The following is a 26108-nucleotide window of genomic DNA, read 5'->3' as shown; positions in this document are numbered from 1 at the left end:
ATTTGCCATCTCCTGAGCCGCTTTCCTTCTCCATACCCTTCCACCATGATCTGCTGCCTCACCTTGGGCCCAGAACGGTGGAGTTGGCCAACCAGGGACTGAACCTCTAAAACTGTGAGCCAAAAGAAACTTTTCCTCTTCTGTGTTGTTCTTGTCTGGGCTATTGGTCATGGTGATGGAGAAACTGACTAAATAACACAAATTGTTAGATAAAATTGTCTCCACAAAGTCATCAGGAGTCTGTATATTTCTTCACTGGTAAATTATGGATAGATTTCCTTCTTCACCAAACTCTTGCCTGGACATAAGATTACTGTATACTTTAGGATCCCCAGAGAGAGAGAGAGAAAGAGAGAAAAAAAAAGAGTGCTTCTTCTTTTTTTTTTCTTTTGCCACCTTTCAGTTTTTGTAGTGCAGAAAATATTTTTAGCAACAAATGACCAAATTAATAAGATGAGAAACAGAAAAAAAGTGAGAATGAAGATTACCAGAGACTAGGCATACACGGTCATACATGGTCCTCCATGATATTTGGTGCAGGAAGGAGAGAGTTTTCAGTACGGGAAGAAAACATGGTGGACATATTGTAAAGTCACATGCTTTCGCATATGGTGGTGTGTACTGGTTACTATTAGGAAAAAGAGATAATCTCCCTCTTGATTTAGTAAAAATTACTATTACCTCTCAAATGTCTACAAGTCCCTTGAGAGTGGGGATCAAACCTAATTTGTTGTTATTTCTTTCTTTGTTTTTTAAAATTTATATATGACAGCGGAATGCATTATAATTTTTCTTACACATATACAGTGCAATTTTTCAAATCTTTGGTTGTATACAAAGTATATTCACACCAATATACTTTGGATAATAATGTCCATCACATTCCACCATCATTTCTAACCCCATGCCCCCTCCCTTCCCCTCCAACCCCTCTGCCCTATCTAGAGTTCATTTATTCCTCTCATGCTCCTCCTCCCTACCCCACTATGAATCAGCCTCCTTATATCAGAGAAAATATTTGGCATTTGGTCTTTTGGGATTGGCTAACTTCACTTAGCATTATCTTCTTTAAGTGCCTGGGCATACTGTCATTTGTTCATGTAGCCATTATTTATTAAATTTTTGTTGTTCATCACAGATTTAGTGGTTTAACATCACACACACACACACACACACACACACACATTATCTTATAGTTCAGCTATTCAGAAATTCAGAACCAGTCTTTCTGGGTTCCAGTTGGGGTGTTGGCAGGACTGTGTCCCCTCTGGAGACTCTAGAGGTGGATCTGCTTCCTTTTCCTCGCCAGCTTGTGGAGACCAGCCACTTTCCTTGGCTTGTGTCTTTCTTTTTTACAGCTACAAAGCCAACAAGAGGGGTTGATCCCTTCTCCCACTCTATTCCTCTGACTTCCTCTTCTGTGTCTTCCATTTATAAGGCCCTTGTGTTCAATCTGAATAACCCAGGGCAATTTTCCCTAATGATGTTGGAGAATTAACAACCTCACTTCTATTTGAAACCTTAATTATCTCTTGCCACACAAACACTGAATTCAAAAGTTCTGGGGGATAAAGATATGGGTATCCTTTGGAGTCCTTTTCTGCCTATCACAGATCCTAAACAAGTCACCACTATGTTTCATTTGGTTGACCCTGCATTGGGCATCCATCCCTGAATCTACCTTCAGGCCAGCCAGATCCAAACCATGTGGAAAGTGAGTGTAGAAGGAGGCTTCACTTAGTTTTTCCAAAGGAATATGAGGTTTTTATGAAAGAAGAAAGAAAGGCTAAAAGGAGTCAAGACAAACAAAAACTGTCAGCCACCATATGGGGTAGAGATACTGAGTCTTAGGAAGGAGATGGAATTAGTGAGTGCAGAATTTTTTCTATTCTGATGTTTGAATAATATATTCTATGGCTCTGCATGGCCATGGGGAAAGCAAGTTGCTGATCCCTTTTAATGATATGAATTCTAAGTTCTGCTCTGGATGACACTCGGAGAATTCCTAGGCTCCAATGTACTGTCTTGTTTATGTGGTTTTCTGATTCCTAGATGTTGGAGGCTACTAAAATAATGCCATTAAAAAGTGTTCAAATAATATTTTTTTTTAATGAAAGAGTAAGATGTTTCTTACCTGAGGAAAAAAATATTTTTAAGGTCATTCCCTGAAAGATACCATGACAGTCTTTGATAAAATAATTCAAGGGACAAAGTTCCCCAGGGGAGGAAAAAAACAAAAACAAAAACCCTACTTTCTAAACTTTGTTTTGAGAAAAGCAGAAAAAAAAAATCTGGGGCTTCCCATAACTGAACATTTCCCCTCCCTGCCTGCTGCTAGCTGAAATTGGATGAGACCATGAAATCCTAACCAATTTCACTCCACCACAGGTGCCTGCAGGGATACATTTCTAGTCAAATACACAGTTTAGGGCTACAGATGGTAGAAGAGATAGGAAGCGAAGGTGGGAATGAGGAGAGTCCTGAGAGGCGTTTTAGAAAAAGGGATGTGGCATTACTTTTCCTTTCAGACTTTACAGTCCAAAATTTAAGCAGGGGAAAACTTGGCTGATCATAGACAACTCCCGAAGAATGCAGGTACAGCCAACAAGGTGGAACCAGGTCCTCCATACACATTTCACGTGCTCTGAGGCTATGCAGCTGGAATTGAATTGAGTAGATCAGTTACCCCAGCCCTGAAGAGCTTTGGAGCTGTCCCAGGTGCTGAATCAGCACATTGTCCAGCCTATGGTTTGGCCTGATTTCTGCTGCCAAATAGTCTCAGAGTGCCTTGGTCTCTACTTGTGATGCAAGGTCTATCTATAATTATGCCTCCAAAACTGAGTGAAGATATACAGGATTTTTTTCCTGTCCCTTCAAATGTGACTTTGTTATCACTACAATGTAAGCTACGTCAGAGCAGGGAATTGGTTATGTTTACTCTTCTCTCTGCAGTGCCTGGAATAATGTCTCACTCATACTGGATTCTGAATTCATTTGTGTCAGAAGCATTTCATAATCACATTGTCCTCACTGTCCCACTTACTGTCTAGAAGGATACACACGTGCATGCACACATAGATATGTAAACACATATGCACATGAATACACCCAAATAATCAAAAGATCGATGGGGTATTTCTGTAGCTCACTCTACATTTCAAAACCAGTCTCTCCATTCATTTTAAGCTATATGTTATCTGTCTCTTATCTGTACATGGCTCCATGCCTAGAAGGTACCTGGTAGGTACCTAGTATTATTTGTTGAACTGATAAGGGTAATTTCACAGAAGAGAACAGTAAAGTTCAGGGATCAGTAGATGACCCAAGGCCACAATTAGTTAATGGTGGAGAAGTATGATATTTCATGTACCTATCACTAGAAAGGTCAGCCACTCTCTGGACCTCTCAATGCCTTCACCTTGGTGACTCAATTCAAAGACCCCCTGAAGAAATCACTATATCTGACCTTGTGACTCTTCTCAATGGCATCACCACTTTCCTGACATCGGACATAGTGCAGATCCTTGTTATATCTACTTTCTAACAAATTCTGGAGGCATTTAATGCATATGCCAGAGGATTTGAAATACATTACCAAGAGGTGAAGTTTGGAGCAGAAACCTTGTGACTTCAGACCTTCCTTTGATCTGGCACTTGTCAACCAGGGGGTAGAGTGAAACAGTGACACATGGTTTTCATGATGGGGTTTTAGAAGAATAGTGAGGATTCCAAATTCCCTTTATTAATAATAGCCCTCTCACCTCTGTTCCCATGGTACATTGCTCAAAGGAGCTCAAATCCCATCACCCAACAATCGGCAAGGGTAGAACCAGTGCGCTGCTCTGCATTCATGTGCTCTGTTGGAGGGTGAAAGGGTAGATGGCTTCAAAGTTGAGTCAGAGTCATCAGGGGTAAGGGATAAACTGTGCTGGATCGTCTTCTACAGAGCCCACAAGAATTCCACAGTCATATACTGGGGAGAAGGGAAGATAAGAAGGACTAATAAGAAAGGAAAAGGCAGGGAAAGGAAGGACAGGAAGTAGAAGAGAATATAAGGAAAGGCAAAAAGCTTTCATTGAGCAGCTACTCTGTGCCTCCTTTTATGAAAGTCACTGTCACATTCATTATGTTAGTAGATGACATCTGACATGCATACTGAAAACAGATGAATGAATTCATGCTTTAAGTCTTCCCAACCCAGTATGATTCAGTTTACACATTTTACATAGAAGGAGACTGAGGTATAGGACCCCGGAGGGGAGGATTGCAAGAACAAGAACTGAACACTGATAATTTTACCCAAAGAAGGCTCTAATAGGTACTGGGAAATGGAACAATTGGAAAGACACTCCTCCATGAGTGCCCACAATAATATCGATGTAGGAGCTACTATTATTACTTTAGACCTAAGTAAACATAGGGTCAGAAACGTAAAATATCTCGTCCAAAGTTACACATTCATTCATTCATTTTTTTTACCTTTACTAAATAACTACAATAAGCAAGGAATGCATTAGAAAATTCCAATCCTTCAAGGGTCTACTGATTTGGTGTGTTTCTTTCTGGGGGATCGACACTGCCTCTAGACTAAAGGATGAAATTGCAGGTGAGGTGGAGAACAGAGAGGGGCAAAGACAGATATTCCAGGCAGAGGGAACAACATATGCAAGCACAGAGACTTCAAGATACAAGGACATGGCACTGCCTTCTTATGAAGGCAAGTGAGTTGTGGAGGATAAAGCCAAGGATGCTTGGGGAAGTGGGTGGGGGAAAGGTGAAAGAAGTTTAGTGATAAAGACTTGGTTTCATCCTTCAGACTACGGCAGAACAGCAGGCCCCTAGGAGCAGGCCAAACTTGGGCTTCAGCAACGTAAATGCTAAGTGATGGAGCAGAAGTGCCCACTCCCTTGCAAAGCCCTGTGTCCACCACTCTTCCCACCTCCCTTGCTGTAGCCTGTTACACAATGACCAGGCAGGTGCTGCCAAATGAGAAGGAAAGGGGAACAGAGGAGTAACCCAGTTTGAGTCTGAGTTGTGCATTGAGAGGCTTAGCTGCGTAGTAACAATTTGCAACATTAAATTGAAATGGGGTCTGATTGGCTGGAAAGCACTTGGCCTACATTAATGCCCACAGAGACTCTCTGGGTCTGATTAAGCTGCAGATTTTGCTGGGCCCTCTCCTGGTGATCCATCATTATTCATGTCAGCACCAGGCCTGTCAGCCTCTCTCCTCCACCAAAATTAATGAATTGAACTCCACGACCCAAGCCTTTGATGGGATGAGACTCTCTAAGTCAGCACATGTCCTGGGGTGGGCCATGATAGTTCCTCCTTTAGGAAAGCCTGAGCCACTCTCCATTCTTCCTCTTACCTTCCTCAGCTGCTGAGCTGGCATCCTGGATAGTGACAAAGGGACCTAGGAATAAGGCAACAAGATATACCTAGGCACCTGAGAACTGAAATAGTCCTTGGAGCGAGCTATCTGGCTGTATCCCTACTTGTATAGCTAAGGTGAATGAGGCCTAGCCCTGTCCCACAGTGACAACATTAGAACAAATCTTGTCTTTTCTCTGATGTCTTTTATTTTAATGTCTTGATTCCTTTGCTGTTTTACTCCTCATTTCTCATATTTTTTTTTTTTTTTTGAGAATGAAGAAGGGTGTAAATCATTTCCCAAGCTTACCAGTGGAACCAGAGTTCGGGCTCTCTCTATTTCCTCTATGTCCTCTGACTCTGACATCAAAGCCAAAATTTCCTGTGATGATTGCTGTCATGCAGAGAAAAAGACATTAAATTGTGTTACTGGCCTAGAAAGAAGCTTAGAGGTCACCTTCAATTCCATCTACAGCATCCCTGTCAAGAGATCTTCATGCTTAAGCTTGCATGGCTCTGGTGTTAGAGAGCTCACTACTTACCAACATTATCTTTCTATTTTTAGACAGTTTTACCTATGGAGAAAGTCCTGTTCACATTGACCTAAAATTTGTGATCATGCAGTTTCCACCCTCTGGTCGCTGTTCTTCCATCTCTAGTGGTGGAGCTGAGTCTGTTTTTTCTTCTATGTTGGATTCCTTTGGATCCTTTAAACTGGTTTTCAAGCTGCCCTAAGGACAATAGCCTCCTTCCCCAAATGCAGTCTGTAAGTCATTAGTGAGCTATTAAATTCATTTAATGAATCAGGACACCATTTTCTGCAGTGAAAGAGAATGGAATGGAATGAAACAGAGGATATCAGAATACATTATAAAAAGTAAGCACAAACTGTTTTTTCATTTACTCCTGGTGTGCATGCACGTGGGTCAGGGTGGGGATCAGGGTCTGTGTACAGAGTCCCACTTAAAAAAAATGTTTTCTTACCCTGGGTGGTGTTATAAAACATCTCAGGAAATATTGTGGAAAGTCTTCTTTCTTTAACCTAAGCATCTTTTGGACTGGATTCCATTCGATGTTTTTAACTATTTGTTCCTATCTTAACCTTTCTGAACTTTAGTCTACTTATCTCTAAAAATCATGGAAAGTTATGTATCCTCCAACTTTCCCAGGCTTCTTGCAAAGATCAAATATGATATAAAATGTGAAGCTCACTTAGAAAGTAAGAGAATGAAAGTTATAATAGTAGTGAGGGAATGATGATTGTAGTCATGAGAAAAAGAGTAGCAATTGTTTCTCTTCTTCTTTCTTTATTTCTCCTTCAACTTCTTCTTCTCATTTCCTGCTTCTCCATTTTCCATGCTATTTTGGTGCAATCAAGATATTCTACTGTTATCTCTTAAATCAAGGGACACCACGATTTGGTGGGATGGCCATAGGCTTTTTGAAGAAACACAAGTTCAAGTCTAAGTTCTTTCATTGATATTGGTGAGTGTTTTAACCTCATGGAGCCTCAGCTGCTTTATCTTGAAGATGGAATTCTTTGTGCTTAACAAGTGACAGGTTTTATGACTGAATGAGTGGCCAACATGTGTGGTGCATGTACAACTCAACAACTACTAGGTCCCTTTAGCCTCTGCTCCCCTCCAGAGTGGTATTTCTAGAACTGTACCAGCTGCAGATGCCCAGGTAACCAGGAGCCAATCCTGCAATCCCCTTTTAACTCAGACCAAATTGCTGTTCCTTGGATAAGTGGATATCTCTAGATATATGCTTCCAAAGTCTGTCTTTCTCAGATGTTCCCACCTATAAGTAATGTATTTGGGCTTGAACAATCTGGTTAAATCTCAGCTCTAACATTATTCATGTATAACCTTAGGCTACTTCTGAATCTCTTGCTTTATCAGTGAGATGCAGTCTTTCAAGGGGTCTGGGGGTTTAATGTGGTACTATGTGTAAGGAGGGGCTTTAGTACATGGTACATATCCAGTATAACCTCAGTGGGGGTATAGATCCTCTCATTTCCTGCTATGTCTCCATCCTTGCCTGGGTCTGACACCTAATGGGCCCAAATAAACTTTAGGAATTAAAAATTTTAAAACTCTCCCATCCTTTCTCTGAAATATGTTTTCCCCAGAAATGTGACTCTTTATATCTAATATCAGCCATAAAGAGTCTTTACCAATTTTTAGGGGTCTGGAATGGAACCAAAGAGTTCTGTTTCCCCATCCCTCTTCAACCAGAGTAATTTCCACTATTTACATTTAAGATACATTTAAGATAGTTAAGATTTAATTTCTTGGCCATGAGGAACCAAAGCCAGCTTCTTTAAATCAGTAGATTTTAGAAGATGGGTCAAAGCCATTTTATCACTTATGAAATATTTAGTGGCTTACAGCAAGTATTTTTAAGAGAAATAGAAAATGACAAAATAGAATGGAATGAACTATATAATAAGAACAGAATATGATGAAAAGGGACAGAAGAGAGCAGAACAAAGGAATTCTAATAGAAAAGAATAGAAAATGATACAGAACCAAAGAGAATGGAACAGAATGTACCTGAATAGAGTAGAATAGACCAGAAGAGAACAGAACATTTTAGCATAGATCCATTGTAGTAACAGCAATTTTGTGTGTGTATGAAAACTTTAGGTCAATTATATATGTATACATATGCATGTACAACTTATATGTGTATTTATGTATTTACTGTTTATTTATTTTGGCACTGGTGATCCAACCCAGAGGTGTTTCCCAGGGATGCTACATTCGCAGTTTTAAGTTGCTGATAGTCTTGATAAGTTACCCAGGTTGGCCTTGAACTTGTGTTCCTCCCACCTCAGGCTTCCCAATCATTGGGATTACAGGCGCTTGCCACCATGCCTGGATAACCCCATGTATTTATTACAATGGCACATGAATTAAATGTTCCTGCTTTAGGTCATACTACTCAGCAATGCACTTGTTTTCTTGCTTCAGTTGTCACTAAGCTCTCCAACCAAGACAGGTACCATAATTGATTCCCATTTTGATCCTCCCCATCTTCTTACCCTGGGTGTACCCTTCACAGATGCTCTGTCGGGCAAACCAAATGGCCAAGGAAGCACTGGGTTTCGTTACTGTAGTCCCTTCAAAGATGTGGCAGCAATATATATATATATATATATATATATATATATATATATATATATATATATATAGTAATATTATATAAGTAATAAAAGTATGTGTAATATATATGTAATATATATAATATTATTATATAAATAATAAAAGTAAGTGCTACTTCAGAATATTGATCACTACTTTAGTGTTTGGAACAGGGTTTGGCACATAGTGACTGTTTAATAAATGATTGCCTTTACTGTTATTGCCCCTCATGCTGAACTACTACCGCTCATCGCTCATCTACTACATGCTTCAGGCCTCTTGTCATTTATTCCTCACACTGTTCTTCTGAAGTCACTATTAATACACCCATTTGGCAGGGGGAAATCTTAGACTCAAAGAGGTGGAGAAACAAAGCCAGCCCTGGAACCCTCAGCCCCAACCCTCCATTAGACTCAACAGTTCCATGCTCCCTGAGCATGTCAGGAGGCTGCTCGGGCAGGTGAGGTGGGCAGGCATGAGCTGTAGCCTCAGAGGGGCATATGAAGCTATTAGGCAGCTAAGAACTCTGGGTGTGTGGCTGGTTGGGGATGGGGGACAGAAGGCATAGGAACCACTCAGGTACCTGCATTTCCAACATCAGTGGCCCTGAGACTGACCCCAGCTTCATTCTAGGACAGAATGTCATCACAGACCCAGCATCTCCCCTACCATCGTGTCTTGGTTCCCCTTTTATGGCCACAGTGACGGCCATCAGAAATTGCCTAGTTAGAGGGATAGAGCAGTTAACTGTTGCTGGAATTCCCTAGCTTCCATTTCCTTGTTTTTCAATGGAGGAGGTACCCATGACTTTTTTTGGAGGTGTGATGAGAATAAGAATGCAGAAGACAGGCAGAGATGGATGCAGGAGCTGCCACAGTGGACCCTAACTACATGGAGATATTCTTTCCCCTTTGGTGGCAGTGACCAACTGTACTGGAGTGGCTGGGTGCCTGCCATACCAGCTCTTTCTCTAGCCTCGGGGAGCCTGTCAGCAGGAGGGAGACAGCCTTGGAGATGGACAAGGAAGAGTTTCTGAAACAGTCCTTAGCCTGGGGCCCTGATTGCCACAGGGCATCTCAGAGGCATTGCTATTCTTGGTCTCAGGACTCAACACTTCACTGCCTTTCCACCGCCCTGGCCCTCTGAATCAATAGATTCAGGTAGGGAAAAAAGGAAAACCTCATCAAGGGGCTTCCCCTGTGACCAGGAAGATGTTTACCCTCCAGGGGTGCAGGAGTGTCCATCTATCATGATATGGTCTGGGGCTCTGATGCAGCTGCCAGTGACCACTCAGGGTGCCAGGCTGCAAGCTGGACTCTATCTTTGTCATTCTCATCAAATGTCATCATTAGACAAATCAAAAGTCTCACTCAAAAGTCCACGATGCATTTGTGTTCCCATTTCACAGGGGAGAGTGCTGGGACTCAGAAGTGAAGTCACGTGTTTAATTGATAATAACAGCAGCAATGGCAGCTCACATCATATTGCATTTGCTGGGAATCAGGCACTGTTGTATGTGCTTCATAGAGCACTATTCATGCTGGGAGTCCTTCCATGCCTGTCTGACTTCCGACCCCAATGCCTGCAAAGACAAAAGACTTTAGAGGAGCAAGAAAAGGCTTTAGCAAAACCCTGACACAGGTTTAATCCATGCTTCCACATTGCAGGCTGTATCTCTGCAAATTCCTAAACTTTGCTGAGCCTCAGCTTCCTTATTTGACAGATGAGAGTGATGATAACAGCCTCATAGAGTTGCTGATTAAATGATACAAGACATATCTAGTCCCTGGCAAATATAAAAGACTCTAACAATGTAGTGATGATTTCATTTTTTTTAAAAAGCCTTGTGGAAAGCACATAGTTGGGTAATCCTGGGCCATTTGCACTGTGTGGACAGAGACTGTCTCTGTCCTGATCCTTGTTCTGTCCTTGATGGCAGTGCTGCATCTGGCACACTGAGATATGTAACAGTACTAGTTGAATTACTTTCCAGTGAATTGGTTGACTAAATGAATGAATAGTGACTGAATGAATGCAATTAATTTAGGTATTTACAGCATTTTCATAATTTCTATCCAGGCTTTGCTGAGATGAAAACTGCCACCTTTGAGCCACAGATAGGGTCTGGCCACAGACAGTATGTAAGTGCACAGAGTGGGAAGGGAGAAGTAGTTGGCCAGGTAGCAGCCAGTAGTCCCTTAGGTATCTAGCTCCATCCTCCTGGAGAAATTTGCCTATCAAGTGAGCCTGGCTTTGGCTTCCATATGATTTAGACATTCATCCCCATCATCATTAGACAATGCACAAACCTTTTTTCCTTTTCCAAAGACACATCCTCCATCCTCTAGAGAATGTAATTTTATCAAAGACTGTTCTGAAGGAATTTAATTTGAGAGGCTATTCAAGCCATTTTCTTGTCTAATATTCAGAAATGAGAATAGTTCTGCCTTCTTGGGATTGACCTCGTCTCTTAATGGGTCCCCAACTTGGACTGATGGTCTGCCTGGGGCATTCGATCCTTTGGGAAATTTTTTTCTCCACCCTGTTACCACTACGTCTTTCAGACCATCATCTTTTCTGGCAAAAATCAGTGCTGCTGCCTCTTCTTCCCTGTTCTCCTGGCCTCCGGATTTGCTTTTCTCTGATTTATTCTCCACACTGCTACTTACATGGATATTCTAAAGCTAAATCCCATCATGTTGATCTCCTAATAATAACTAAGGGGCCAGAGGCTCCCCATCTCTCACAGGAACATAATATTACATTATCATAGCAAAGGCTGTATGTGGATTGGATTCTTTCATTCACTCATTCATATATTCATTGAACTCTTATTGAGTTCCTTCCCCATGCCAGGCACCTTAATAATCACCAGAGATACAGAGCAAATGGGACCCAATCCTTATCCTTGTGGATCTTATGTTTTTATCAGAGAAAAAGATGATGCACAAAAGCATAAATTTATGACATATTATATTATCAGATTTGTAATGGTATCATGGGGGAAAATGAAGTAAGATCATGGATAGAGAATGACAGGTGGTTGTTTTTTAAAAGATGACCAGGGAGCACTTCTCTGAGAAAGTAGCCTTTGCTTGGAGTCACAAGTGAGGTGAGCAAATCTTGCAGGTATCTGGAGAAGCAGAGAAATAGGGTTCCAGGCAGGGGACAGGGCTCTGACTGACATTCTGTCTCTATTGCTTTCAGTTTATGATCTTGGACAAGTCACTTTGTCTCTGTTTTCCTCAATCTCCTCTATAAAATAAGGTAGCTCCCTTATTTTAAAATAAGTGATATTTCCCACATTTAGCTTCACCCCCAGAATCCTCATGCTCTGACCACCCCCCACACACACACTTATTCCTGACTCAACCTCATCTCTAACTACTCCCTACTCCCTTCATCCTCTTTCTACCTTCTCTTCCCTTTATCTGGGTAACTCATTGTTTTCCTCTGTCTTCTCCTCACCTACTCACTTCTCCTGATTGACTCAGCTCCACTTTCAGGTAGTAAGTGAGATATTGCTTCCTCCTGGAAGCCTTTAGTGGTCCTCCCACCCCAAGGCTGGGGAGTGGTCTCATGTGCTACCCTCTTTCTAAGTCCTCCCTCGGTGGCACTGTCTATACGATTGACAGTGTCTGCGCCTCTCCTGAGACTTTGAGTTTTGTGAGGCCATCTGAGTCAAGTCTGACTCATAGCAGGCACTCCCTGAGTGTTTTTTGAATGATTGAATGAATGAGTGAGTGAGTGAACAGTTTGGGAAGAAGGCAGGATCAAATAATGGCTAGAAACAATTTTTACAAAAGCAATCCATTGATAAATTAATAGAGCAATGGAAATAATTTTTAAGTGTTAACTAATGAAAATGTCCTGACCGAGAAGACGTGATGAAAATTTTATCAAATAAAATCACTCCTTGTATGTATGAAGTACTTTACAAATGATCAAGCCTCTGTCTCCATTTTCTCTTGGGAGGAACCCCAAAGGGCAATGCAATTGTGACAGACAAGATCGACTAGGTGGAAAAGAATGGGATTAGCATGTAGACCTGGTCTTCTGACTTGCATTCCATCGCTGGCCCTGCCGGTTTCCATGTCTCCTTCACTGAAGGCCAGGAATACAGCTGGGCATGTGTGTGTGAGAGTTGTGGTGGTTGGGGAAGGGGGAGTTGATAGGAAGCCTTCTTGACTCAGATGTCCCTGCGGGGGCAGCAGCAATGGATCTGCTCCTCCATCCATTTTCAAAAGCAGTATTGGCACTGAGTGAGGGTGGTTAGTGAGTTGGTTTCTAAAGAAAGGAAGAAAGTGGTGAGGAGCCAGTGACATTCTCTGGGAAGAACACCACCTTAAGAGCCCCTAAGTCTGAAGTCCCAACAGGCTGGGACAAAGACGGCAACAGGACAAGAGATGCTCATGTTGTCCTGGGAGTCCAGGGACCTGGATTTGGGTTCCAGCTCAGCTGTCTTCCAGTTGTGCAATCTGAGTAATTGCCATTTTTCCATCTGGCTTTATTCTCTCCATCTTTAAAATTAAAAATAAATAAATAAATAAATAAGAAAGAGAGAGAGAGAGAGAGAGAGAGAGAGAGAGAGAGAGAGAGAGAGAGAGAGAAGGTCTGTGGTTTTTAAGTCATGCTCCTTGGAACCCTAGGGATTTGTGGCCGTGTTTCAGGGCCAAGGGGACGGTGGTGGAGGATAAAGAGGCAAAACATGCCGACTGTTTTGCCCTCTACTGTTTTGCCCTCCCTCTTAGAGAGACTATCCTTTTACATTTGTGTGTGTGTGTGTGTGTGTGTGTGTGTGTGTGTGTATTGGCCTTGAGTGTAAAATTTCATTTGGACAATGGGTTCTGCTACAAAAATAAAGTTTGAAAACCTCTGGGCAAATGATCTTAATGGCTTTCCAGTTTGGACAATCCAGGAAAGGAGAAGCAGAGTGAGAACTAAAGCCTTCCATTTCAAGCGCTCGATGGAGGAAGGAAAGAGGACAGGTTGCAGGCAGGCAGAGATGAGAGGAAATGGAAAGGACAGGAAGAAGCTGCCCGTGGTCTCTGTGACTTTAGGATCTAAGACGGGAGAACAGACTTACCGCTGATGCTTTCTTTTCCTCTCTTTTGCCTCCTTTTGCATTTTATTGGGTTTTTTTTTTCCTTTCTTCTTCTTTTCTCCAAGTATCTCTTGAGGAATTTGCTAGGACTTCAGTGGTTAGGGGTTGTCAAACTGTAGCTGTGTGCTTTATTTTTCCCACAAATGTTATTTCTGGAAGTTGGACATGAGAACACACGTTTTAAATAGACAGTGGAAAGGAAGATTCATCATAGTCCAGAGGTGGACGCAACCAAAAAGAACAACTGGCTCGATCGTCCCAGGGTACCGGTGGGGAAACTGAGTCCTGGAGAGTGAAGAGCCCAAAACCTCCCTATCAGCAGTGAGCCCCATCGTCCATGTAGCTTCAGTGAAGTCTAGGGTGTACCACGTGGGGTGGTTCAGAGACGGTGTGGAAGCTGCTGGCCTTGGAGTTAAATACAGAGCCTTAGTAGGATCCTTTATGCATCTTTATCTTCTCCACACTGGGCTGTCTGAGGTTTGTACTTCACACCACGTTTTCTGCTTTTAGATCAAATACATGATGGTATAAACTCTGCAGAAACTGCACAGACTTTGCTCTTGTCCTTAGAGAGTACAATCACCGTAGACCTGTTCTTGTCCGTGTTCAGCAGCCCTGGAGAAGGGCTGAGATGACAGCCCCTGCTGAACACACATCTGTGTTTGCAACGTTCCCAGGGCTCCCATTCCCTTGAGGATTAACCTAGCTCCACAGCCTCATTTCTAAGAATCGCTATGATGCAAACATGCAACTCTCTGTCTTCTGCCCCTCCCCTAGCCTCTCCATTAGACAGTGTGAACTTCTTGGAGCATGTACGGTGCCCCGTGATGTTAAAGGCACTAATACCCACACTACTGCCTCTGCCTGGAGCATTCACTCTGCTTTTTAATTGACTCTAGTTAAGCCAGAGTGGCTTGTGTTCCTTGTTTATGTCTCAGTTCTGATTTCAGCTTAGTCTCTCATGGCCTTTTCCCTAATGTTTAAATTGTGTGATGCCCTAAGAATGTGCATGGCCCCAGCTTACTTCCATAATGACGTTTATCTTGGTGTTGTCAGGGGGCCTCATCCTGTCTGTTGAACTGCAGGACAGGGAAACCCTTGAGGTCAGAGACTACATCATATTCTTCCGCCAGCTCTTGGCACAATTGACACGTAGGGTGATAAACAGCGTCAGTGGATCTACCTGCGGCCCTGTGGGCCTCATTTTCCTTCTCTGTTGGATGCTGAGATTTGTAAGGTCACAGGGCAGGGGTCTCTGAGAGGTACAAATGAGACACTGTATTAAAAGATCTCATGAGTCATGCTTTACATGAATAAAAAGGTTGTCACACAACACAGATTAGTCTTACCAATGCCTACTGTACCCTACAGCAGCATGCCAGGTGCCTGAGACTTCCATAGCCTTCTTCCTCTGCTTCCCCTTCCAAAATGAGGTGAGGGGGGAGGGGATTTCTAGGAAGGTTGCACAGCCAGGTCTCAGGATCCACCCCATAAAGGTGTGGTGGTCCACTGCCTTCCAATTGCATTTCTGCCTCATTTTGGAGGAAGGGGCTGCTGGCCCTGGTTGGGAGCACGTGTTTTCTGCTTCTGCATATATGAAAAGCCCAGATTTACGCCAGGACTATATCAGGGAAAAATGATCCATCCCTGAAACCCTCTCACCTGTGAGGCAGGTGTAGTGACCTCCTTATTACTAAGGCGGGATCTCAGAGCAGAAAGGCTGACCCTCCTTGAGGATGTAACAGAGCCAGAATCACAGTCCATGTCTTGGGAGGGATGGACGGGGAAAGGTTTATCTTCAGGCACTCAGTTATAGTTCGATAGAGAAATAAGTTCTGCCGTTCCGTTGCACAGTAGGATAACTAAAGATAATGATAGTATACTGTGTATTTCAGGAAATCTAGAAGAAAGGGTTTTGAATGTTTTCACCAAAAAAGAAACGATAAATGTTTGAGGAGATAGATATGTTTACCTTGGTTTGAATATTACACAAAGTGTACATGTACGGAAACATCATACGGTACCCCATAAATGTGTACAATTTTGTGTCAGCTTAAAAATATATAAATAAATGTTTAAAAATTCAAAACCAGAATCCATGTCCCTCTGTTCCTCCGTCTTCATCAGTGACAGGCAGTCACCCTGGGCAGGTTTCTGTCCTACAGCCAGGAGGGCAGCCCGAGTGATAAATGGTGCAGGCAGTGGATGGCCTCAAAAGGCTTCGAGATAAGGAGGCGAGCCATTCATCCTTGCTTTTCCTGTCTTTATCTTTACAAGTTTCTTATTAGACATTCTCCCCTTGCTTTTTCAATTAACATTCCTGCCTGATTCCCTTTTATTTTTCTCTCCTATTTTATTACAATAGTTTTTCCTCGTTCTTCTTTACAGAATTCTTTTCTCCACTAGCCTCCTGTCATGGTCTGCCTTATCAGTGCTTTTGCCTCCTTGCCTCTTTCTAGAATGTTCTTTTGGTTGGTAAATTGGGCCTGGTTGTTTTCCGGTTCAGGATTTCTCACAAGACGGGGTCCATGCACCTTTTCCTATTCCAGATGTTCCTTCAGGGTTCAGTCAGGTCAGTCACTTCATAGCCAGTGTCCACTCTCCTTCCATGCCAGCTCACAGCCCTGCAGGGAACCTTGTCATGTAGCAATCATTTGTTCCCCTGCCTGCCCACCTCACCACTTGACTGTCAGAATGGAAGGACTTTGAAGGAAGGGCATACTTTATTCACCTTTTATTCCCTGGTTTCTAGCGCATGCGAGATTTTCAGTCGATATTTCGCGAGGTAGGTGAAGTAATGTATCTGGCACCTTCTTGTCCTCTTCCCCAGAATCTACAGATCAAAAGGCTGATGTCTGTTCAGGAAAGATGCTGGCAGGAAGCTATTGAACTGGCACCTCCATAGCATTTTACAGATTATAAGCCATTTTACACACATTAATTCTGTTTGATTCTCACAACAACCTGTGAGCTGGACAGCAAGGGGGCTGCGTGACTTGTCCTGGGCCACACAACTGGTGTTCCTTGGTGCCAGGATCTGCACCCTGCCTGACTGCTGTTGCCCTAGGCCTTGGTTTCTCCTCTAATGAAAACACTACATCTTAATTACGACAAATGGGGAAAGGAAAAGCCAGAGTAATTATTGGTGACACATTCAGCAAGTGTGAATCTCTTAGAAGAATTGAAATGCTTTCTTTCTGTACCTTCAAGGTCTTTTTCATTACTCCTAATTCCTCACATTTGTATATCAATTGAGAGGTTTGCAAAGTGATTTTTTTTTTTCAGTCTTGAATTCTATTTTCCTCTTGCTCAATTCAGTGGAATGGGCAGAATAAGGTTTCAGCAAACATATTTTTATTTTGTCTTTTCTTTGCTATGCATTATGCCAGGCATCATGGGTGCAGCTGCAAGCAACTAATTGATTGTGACCTTTGTCATGAGGGAGCTTAGAATTGAATGGGGAGGTGGGCTCGTAAATATTTGTGCAATATTTACTAGAATTTAGGAAGCAAAGATTGTGTAACACAGAGGCCTGCTAAGGTGTGGCTGAAGATTTTCAGAAGGCAGAAGAGACCTAAAGAACACAAAGAAGTTACCTGGGCAGAGGGTGGTGGGGGAGAATGTACAAGGCAAGGGGAACGTGTGGTGTTAATGCCGAGAGGCAAAAGGAAGGCTCATTGGAGATTCCTGGGAATTACACAAATGAGGAATTGAATAGCACAGAGGAGAGGGTCTTGCTGACATCACCCAGTACATTCAGGTGGACTGAAATCGTAGCTGAGACCTCTGTTCTCCCAGCCCTATGTTCACTCTTCTAGGCTGCAACGGGGTCTCCATCTTCTGAAAGAGAGTGACTGCTCGAGGAGCAGTTTGGCCACCTGTATCCCAGCACAGAAGCTGAGGACTAGAAGGAGCAGGCTCCATCTGCTGAGACACCAAAGGCCCTGAGCCCTGTCCCTCTGCCACTCTGCAAACTGGGCCTCCCGCCACTTGAAGATTAGTCACAGATGCTGCAAATGCATCTGAAATATTGTGTCAAAAAAGACGTGCGGCGGCATTCTGATAGCAGGCTTATTAGCCTGTTATTATCCATTCACCCAAATATTCCAACTAATCAGCCTTCAGATGGGCAGGATTAATTGGTTACAATCCTAGCACTGGGCACATCTAATTGAAATGGATGTATTCGCCTTTCATAATGGGCAGCTTATCCATTGCCATTACACAGAGAGCACGCCCTGGCCTGTGGATTTTGCTATCAGGGCCATTACCAGTGGAGGCCACAGCAGGATGAATGGAGCTCTTTCCTCACATGCTCAAGCTATAGCCACCTTCTGCTTGCATCACAATTATCAGCTTTCTGCACATCCATCTCTCCTAAAGGACTATGAGCTACTTGAGGGCAGATCTGCATTCATTAACATTAGGTGCAGCTGCATATCACTATAAAAGCCAAAATCATAATGCTTTAAAAAGTGAAATTGATTTTTCTCTCATAGAAAACCAGTCTGACGATAAGAAAAGCAGGTCTGATATGCCAACTTCACCTTAGGACTGCAGGAAAATCAATTGCATGTTCAAGTCCCAAATAAAAGGAAGGGAGAGAAAGGGAAAGAGAGTGAAGAGTGCTTTCAGATGAAGCAGTCTCTTTTACGGGACTTTTTGGAGAGCCCCTGCTCACACTTGCACCTGTATCTCATTGGCCAGAATGTGGTCCCCTGGGATGCAGTTGTCAGCTGGGCTGTATCAGTTCAAATGAAACCAGATCTGTTACCAAAGCAGAGAGGGAGACTGTGTCCTGGGAGCCACCTCCATGTATTTGGCAGCACGGCTGCTCTGAGTCAGTGTCGTCATCCTTGCTCACCAGAGGGAGGGTTAAGAATTTTGGTTAAGAATAAAGGTCAGATAAACCTGGGTATAAATGCTGGTTCTGCCATTTATAGGTTGTACCTTGGTCAAGCTTTGGTTAATTTTTTGAGCTCGGTTTTTCTTCACTATGGAGATAGTTGAACTGACTTTATAGTTTGGTGATAATGAAATGGGTGAATGGCTTATTAGGGCCTCACATAGTGAGCCGTCAATAATTGATAACCTCTGGGATTATAACAGTTGTCATTATCACTGAAGGAATCATAGACATGGGTATGATATTCTATTTTAAGCATTTCTGGCCTTGGAGTGAAAAACCTCTTACTGGCTATGTGGCCTCTGGCATGTTGATTAACCTGTCTGAGACTCTATTTCCCCTCAGTAAAATAAGGATAATTTGATCTGCTCTCAGTTGTGAGAATCAAAGAATTACTTTCTGACATATAACAGTGAATATTAGGCATAGCACAAGCTCAGGAGTCAGACAACCTAGTCTCACACCCCAGCTCTGCCACCTTTTAGAAGTGTGACTTTGGCCATATCACATGACCTTGCTGAGCCTTGGTTTCATTATTAGGAGAAGGGAATAGAAATAATGCCCTCACAGATTTCTTGAAAGAATTGTTGGCAATTATCTACGCAAATGCAGGCTGCCTGAAAAATTGAAGGCTCTAAATAAATTACATTGGTGATTATGGTGATGACGTTGATGCGGACGGCGATGATGACGATGGATCATTCAGTATTTATTGAATGAATGAATAAATGAAAGAATGAATCAATAAGCAAAATAGAAGCCTGGGATTAGGGCAGAACCCTCCCCCTGCAGAACCAACCAGAAGGGAATGCAGAGTGCTAAGTACCCTGGGGGATTCTGAAACCTGCTTTTGCTCTGGGCAGTGCCAGCAGTACTTGGCAGGCTCTGCACACCAACGGGGACCACATAATGTGGATTGCGGGGCTCCCTTAGGGCAGCCTTCTAGTTACGTCCTGAGAGAGCAGACTTTCCAACTGAGCATCAACTCCAATCATCCTTAGGTGTTCCTGTCTCCTTTTGAGAATCGACTCAAGGCAGTGGCTGGGCCCTCAACCATGTCTCCAAGGCTACCTATATATATGTAACCAGGCAGGGTACCATAAAACATTTATTACGCAGAGGGCAAGATGATAACATTACTTACGCTTTTGTCTTCTAACAAGAGGTGATAAAACCTTTATGATACCTCCAACCAGCATATCCCTGTTCCGTTTCCATGTTATTCTTGCTTTTCCAGCCTCCTCCCGAGTTTCCTCCATTAAGCACATCGAGTACTAAAGACTTGGAGCTCATTTGGTACAGGGAGAAACTCAATTATATCCACCAGCAGAGTGTAAAAGGAATGGAAGTTTGAGATATATTTATAGGTTACAGCCTCTAGGTGGAAACTTGCCAATTTTCAGTCCAGCGATCTATAGGAATGCTTAGCAGGATGTCGGCTAAGTCCAGGGGAACCATTCCAAATGGGAAACACGCTCTAAGAGGATTTATAGTAATGCGAATGTCAAAGTTAGCTCCAAGTTAAATGAAACTAATTGGACCCTATAGAACAGAGATTGTAAACTGGGATCCCAAGACCGTATCTAGGCCACCGATGAGTCTCTGTCCATAAATGGGCCACCCAGTTAAAAAAAAAAAATGGTAACCCAAACTTGAAAGTCAGTTTCATATGAAAACAAAGATGGTGGGTGTGTGTTTGCATGTGTGGGACTTTTGCATGTCCTGTTTAAGTTTGTCCACCCTCTTCATTGGTAACAGTCAGCTGGATTTCAGTAGCAGATAGCCCTTTAGGAAGATCACATGGCCTCTGATTTACCAGTTTCTACCACTCCCTATTGTCTGTTTTATTACAGCCAGTTCCTGTCCTCATTTATGTGCTGGGCAGTTAGTTGTGTTCTGGCCTCCCCCATCAGGAGATGCTCACTGTTTGCAGGGATACAAATGTCAAAAAGACCTCCAGCTCGAATGAAACACGATGGCTCCTTTAGAAGGTACCCCCAGATCATAGGAGAGCAGTTGTCAACGTCCCTCCTAGCTGACAGCATAGCCAAACTAATCCATTAGAAGCAACTCATGAATCCTGCACACTCTGAGGAGCCACGGTGTCAACTCTGAAAAGCATCAAAAGGACAAATTCACCTCGGTGGAGTTTTGTTTATTTGTCTCCGCTCCTGTCAGAGCTGATGGTCCCACTGGCTTTGAATGGCCTTAGGCTTGGAAAAGGCAGATGGCATAGAGAGAACTGTCCTTTCGTCCCTCTCATCTGTAGTGGCTCTTTTAGGGTAGACAAAGAGGAAGTCCAAAACAGCTAGATGGAAAGGAGAACTGCCAAGGGACTCCAGAGTCAGGGAGAGAGTGTGGGCATCATGCTGGAGAATTGTCATTGTAATTGTATGGAAAACAAGGCGGAGAGAATAATATACTATAGGAAGGCAGAAAGCCCAGGCTGGATCCTCAGTGGAGCCCTAGGGTGATGCAGGAGTTTGGGCAAATCACTTCCTTTTGTTGGGCTCCAGATCCTCATCCTCAAAATGGAGGATAGACTGATAAATTCAAGAAACCCATCCAAAATCTATATCAGAGAAGAAGAACTGGTCCCCAGCTGGAAGAACTGAAGAAAGTCCCCTGGAGTGACTCCCAGAGAACCCTGCTGATTTATCTGCCCAGGGCAAGGCAGCAGGGTGTGTCTGGGGGCAGCTCTAGAGTCTGTTCTGAATTTGCAACCACTCTGTTTAATTCTTGTCCTCCTGACCTCTCAGCCCTCTGCTGTCTGGCTCCGCAGTATATCCAAGGCTTGTGCCTTTTTCCTCTTCCTTTCCTCACTCTGTTCTAGATGTACCAACCTCATCTTCTGGGAACTTGCTCACATAACCCATTGACGCCATTGCTTCAGGCTGTAAGGTCTTTTTTTTTTTTTTTTTGTCTGGGAAGAACACAGATTTAAAGCTTAGTTCCTCCTCCTTTAGGACTTCCCTTGTCCCCCTCTATCTTCAGGCACAGGATCCTATCCAGAGTTGACTGATTTAGGGATTGAAGTCCTGGTTGTGCCACTTATCAGTGTGTGCCACACAGTCTGAGGGGAGAACAGTACAAGGAATCTGGTGTTTCAGTTCTTCCTAGGTCACTGGAACACCCAGTCATTTTACTCATCAGTATTCCCATGATAGATTATTTAAACTCTCTGAGTCTCAACTTGTGCATCCATAAAAAGAATGAAAGTAATGCCGAGCCTATAAGAATTAAAGAAGAGGCCAGCATACCGTGACTCTATACCTAGTAGCCAGTGTGTACCCAAAGCTTTCTTCAACTTTGGAGAAAGGTCTGCATTTATTTTTACACTTGGTCCCTGCAAAATCCTGAGCACCAGCCGTATGACCGCTTGTCCCTTAGTTCCCCTGTGAGCTCTGTGATTTGGAGCTGGAAGCATCACTTTTGTGAGAAATGAAAATGGTTCTCCTTTGCTATTAGGGAGCTTCTGTCTGCATTGCTTATGCTAATAAGTGGGGGATGGGATGGAGGGGGGAATGAGTCTGGAAACAGGAGGAGGCCCTATGCAAATGTTAGCTCTTTATTATTCTTCCTAACACTAACAGCTTCTTTTCTCTAGTGGCAGCTCAGAGCCACTTGCTGCCCAACAACAGTGGCCCAGATGTCGCCAACATCTGTCTGCTTCCCTGGGCCTTTTACAGAGAGAGGGAACAAAGGAGCAAGGAAGGATCTTATTAGGGAAACCTGTGAACAGGTTTCACAGCCTCCTTCTGCTCCCTTCCATGAATTTTAACCTCCTGGGGAGGAGGGGCCTCTTCTTATCCATCTCTGTGCCCTAAGTGCCTTGCCCAGTGCTTGGCTTTGGGGGATGCCTGAGAAACACTGGTGGCTTTAAGTGCAGGGACTTGGGGCTGCCTGCAGTAATGCTGTCTGCCAAGGTGACAGGGACTGTTGGTTACCTAAGTAGAGAAAAGAATGTTACAGAACTGGGGCCCACCAGGAAGCTGAGGCAATGCAAAGACCCCGCCTTTGAACTCCAATTCTTATGATCAAATCATAAAGATTGCAGACATGTCATTCAGAGTAATGGGCGTGGGTTTATAAAAGGGATAGCCAAAGGAAAAGGGGATACTTTCAAGGGAAAAAGTGTGTCCTCTCAGAGAAGAGAGGGACAATGTGCCTTTCCTGCACTCCAGATTTATTGGAGATCCCAGGGAAGTTTTCAGAGATCCCACCCAGGTCCACTTCTTGAGTTTTGACTGATAGCAGGGTGACATCAGACTTTCAATTCCCCACTGTCACGACAACTCTAGGTCACCTTGGCCCGCGCTGACAAATTCTAATTGGATTCTTAACCATAAATTCTTACAAATTTCATGGTTAGGAGGAATCATCCTTATCTCCCTGAGTTTCAGGATCTGGTCTATGAAAAGGGTCACAAAATTCTCCCCCTTTTGGGTAACATGAGTTCCTCTTATCAACATTATTTTTGTCCTGCAAATAACAGATAGTTTGCTGAGAAGATGACATGGCCTGTTTACATAAGCCAGGCAGGGCTTCAGGTAAATTGCTTCTTGGAAAAGAAAGCATATGGGAGTCAATATGATGGGTCCATTTTATAGAATTATTCTCTTAACCTCATGTTCTCACCATTTGCATTGGTCTGTCCCCTAACAAGATCAGCTTGAGTTTCAGGAATCTGAGGGCTGCTGTTTTTTTCTGTGAGATCTTAGAAAAAAACAAGGCTTCCGTGGCCCCATTGACCAATTGATGTATCTAAGGTTTTATGAAGAATTCTTTGTCAGATTCATACTTGGGTGTAATGGAATATCTTTCAGCTGGAAAAGACTGAAATAATTTTAAATTTGAATGTAAACAGAGCATGTTTTTATTTTTTCCTTTTTGTGTATTTCTACTTGTGAGGGAGGCAACTTGGCAACTCCAAGGATAATAGTTAATGACTTTAAGTTACCACTTAGTACCAGGAAGGTTATATATTTATTAGCTTCTTTAACTTTTACAACAGTCCTCGGAGGTGGTTACTGACATCCCTGTTGCCCTGATGACTAAACTGAGAATCAGAGCAGAAAGTTCATTCTCTTAAGTTATTCAGTTAGTCACTAGATGTAAATCAGTGAGTGTCTCCCAGAGTTCTTTCTAGATTTCTCTACCACCAAGAAGCAAGGAGTTTGTGAGCTCGTGGCATCAGTGCTGACTTTGGAATGATCAGTGCATACACTTGTAAGATGTTAGCACTGGGGGGTCCTTGAAAGTCATCCAGTTCAACCTCCTCTAGAGATGGGGAAGGTGAGGCTTTGGGAGGAGCAAGAACTTGATGAATGTAACTTATCAGCCCCCGCCCTGTTCCCGGTGAAGCTGACCTGGGTTTCAATTCTGTCTCTGTCACCTACATCTGTGATGCCCCACTGTTCATCAGAAGAATCTTCAGAGGGAATCCAGCCCCTTTGTCACCGGTGTCTGTGGTTCTGTGGGAATCCTTGGGAACCAGTGGAAGCACTTCCCAGAGCATGGGGAGGCTTGAGTCTCCAATGTGCTTCTCCCTTCCTCCCTTCCTGTACCCCAAAATGAGTGGGGGCATCATTATCAATAAAAATCTTTCCCCTCCTTCTGGGGAGCCAAGGTGTACCCCCGGGATCCCATGTCCAACCCCAAGCTCCTTCTCCTATGCTGTGACATTTTTTTTTTTCCACACACATTTTTTTGGACAAGTTTCCAACCAACCAATAGTGTGGAGTTTTTCTCAGTGCCCATCCAGTGCCAGAGTCTTTCCAGCCTTCTTTCTCCAGCCCAGGACTGAAGACTTTGTGACCTCCCCAGGGTGGCAGTAACCACAGAGCCCCATTAATACTTCTGCAAGACTGTGGCTGTCCATGGTCTCATTCAGCACCTCAGAGTTTGGCATATTACTCAGAACCTGGTAATGGTGGGAGGTGGTATGGGATATGGAATTCCATCTGAATTGTGTATTTCCAAGTTTTGCTGCACATAGCCCCAGGTTTTTGGACAACTTATTTGGTGGCTGTTCCTCAGTGTTCCAGTATATCCAGTGGGACATCTCTTCATACAACCTCATCACGTGTATATCTCTGCATTCCCTGGAGTCAAGAGGCCTACAGGTAGATTAAAACAAGTTCAAGTCCTCTGAGTTCAAATCCTCAAAACCTGCCTTTAGTTTCCTGGAAATGTTATTGATTGTCTCTGAGATTTGCTTTCCTTATCTGTAAAACCGGTACAAAAATACATTTTTCTCCCTATTTTCACACTCAAGACCAGGCTAGGGTAAGGTAATGAGTGTCTCACTCCTAGTGAACCTAGAATTTAAAGGGTTGCTTCAAAGCTCAATAATGCACTGATTATGATTCTTTTAAAAATATTGCATTGAGATATTAAATATCTTGATTGTGAGATCTTTGGAGTTTGCTGAAATTTATTTATGTGTAAGACAAACATCTGAACCCCTCAGCCATGAAATGTAGTCCAGCCGTGGAATGCAGGGTAGCTCCAATGTGGTACTAGGAGGAACAGCCTTTAAAACCCTAGTGCTGTGGAAATATTATTGTTTTGTTTTCTATTGTTTGTGGATAGTCATGCACTTTTAAATGGGAGGAGACTTTTCTGGAGGGCAGGAGAAACCGTCAGATTTTTCTAGTGATTCTTACAGGTCTGATTTCCAATAATGGATCTGGTACAAATTAATATTGTAACCGGGAACAAATTGTTTAGCCTCTTTGTTTTCTCACCTGCAAAATAGGTATATTAACAGCAACCTTGCAGTTTTCCAGTGAGGACTGATTTATTTAACTAAATATAATTTGTCATTGCCAATGAATGACATGCAATAGGTTTGAAAATGGGATTTAGCACTTTTTCTTCTAATACACTGCAAAACAGTACACACTAATTTCTTACCTAAAACCCTGGAAATCAGTAATACATGAATCATCAGTAAGCAGTTTTCTGAATTGACCACCAAGGAGCCAGGGCCTAAGACATCCCAGGGCCTAAGACAAAGGCCTTGTCCTCATTTAGTCCTGGTGTTCCCCTTTGCTAAAACAGAGATTATTGTGTTTCTAGTCTGCTCCATGGAGCTCTAGAATTTCAGACTCTCAACCTTCATTTGAACTGGAACAGCTAAGTTCTTTTTATGATTTTTATTCAGAAATGGGTTGCCAATTAAACATTTTCAAAGGGAAGTGTTCAAAAGCACTCATAATCCTAACAACGTCAGCTCACCTGTGTTCCCATGGATTTCTGACATTTGGAAAGTGGGATTTGAGTTTAGAAAGATGAGTGTGTCTGCCTCCACTGGGTTTCCCCCACCTAGTTGAGCATCTGCTCAGCATGGTGTGAGGGGTATGAGGCACTTGGCAGGTTTGGGAGGGATTCGCTGGCACTGGAGGGGCATGGAGGAGCAAAAAGAGAGGGGATCATGACGAGGTGGTCTGAATGCCAAGCACGTCTATATTTCTCCACTGAGTTATTAGTTTTACCCTCCAACCCAAACAATCTGTGCCTGCCTACGGCTCCCTTCTCAGGCTGGAGGCAGGCAGCTGGGTACTACTGCTGT

At 43.1% G+C, this 26108-nt stretch overlaps 1 protein-coding gene across 3 annotated transcripts in view; it reads left to right on the top strand.

The window, feature by feature from the left end:
- Astn2 (astrotactin 2) overlaps positions 1-26108 on the top strand; it is an 833116-nt gene that overhangs the window by 146275 nt on the left and 660733 nt on the right. The gene's annotated exons all lie outside the window — the stretch shown is intronic.

Source organism: Urocitellus parryii, chromosome 4 (assembly GCF_045843805.1).
Source record: "Urocitellus parryii isolate mUroPar1 chromosome 4, mUroPar1.hap1, whole genome shotgun sequence".
In the NCBI taxonomy this organism is placed as follows: domain Eukaryota; kingdom Metazoa; phylum Chordata; class Mammalia; order Rodentia; family Sciuridae; genus Urocitellus; species Urocitellus parryii.
This window is presented reverse-complemented; position numbering and strand designations above follow the sequence as displayed.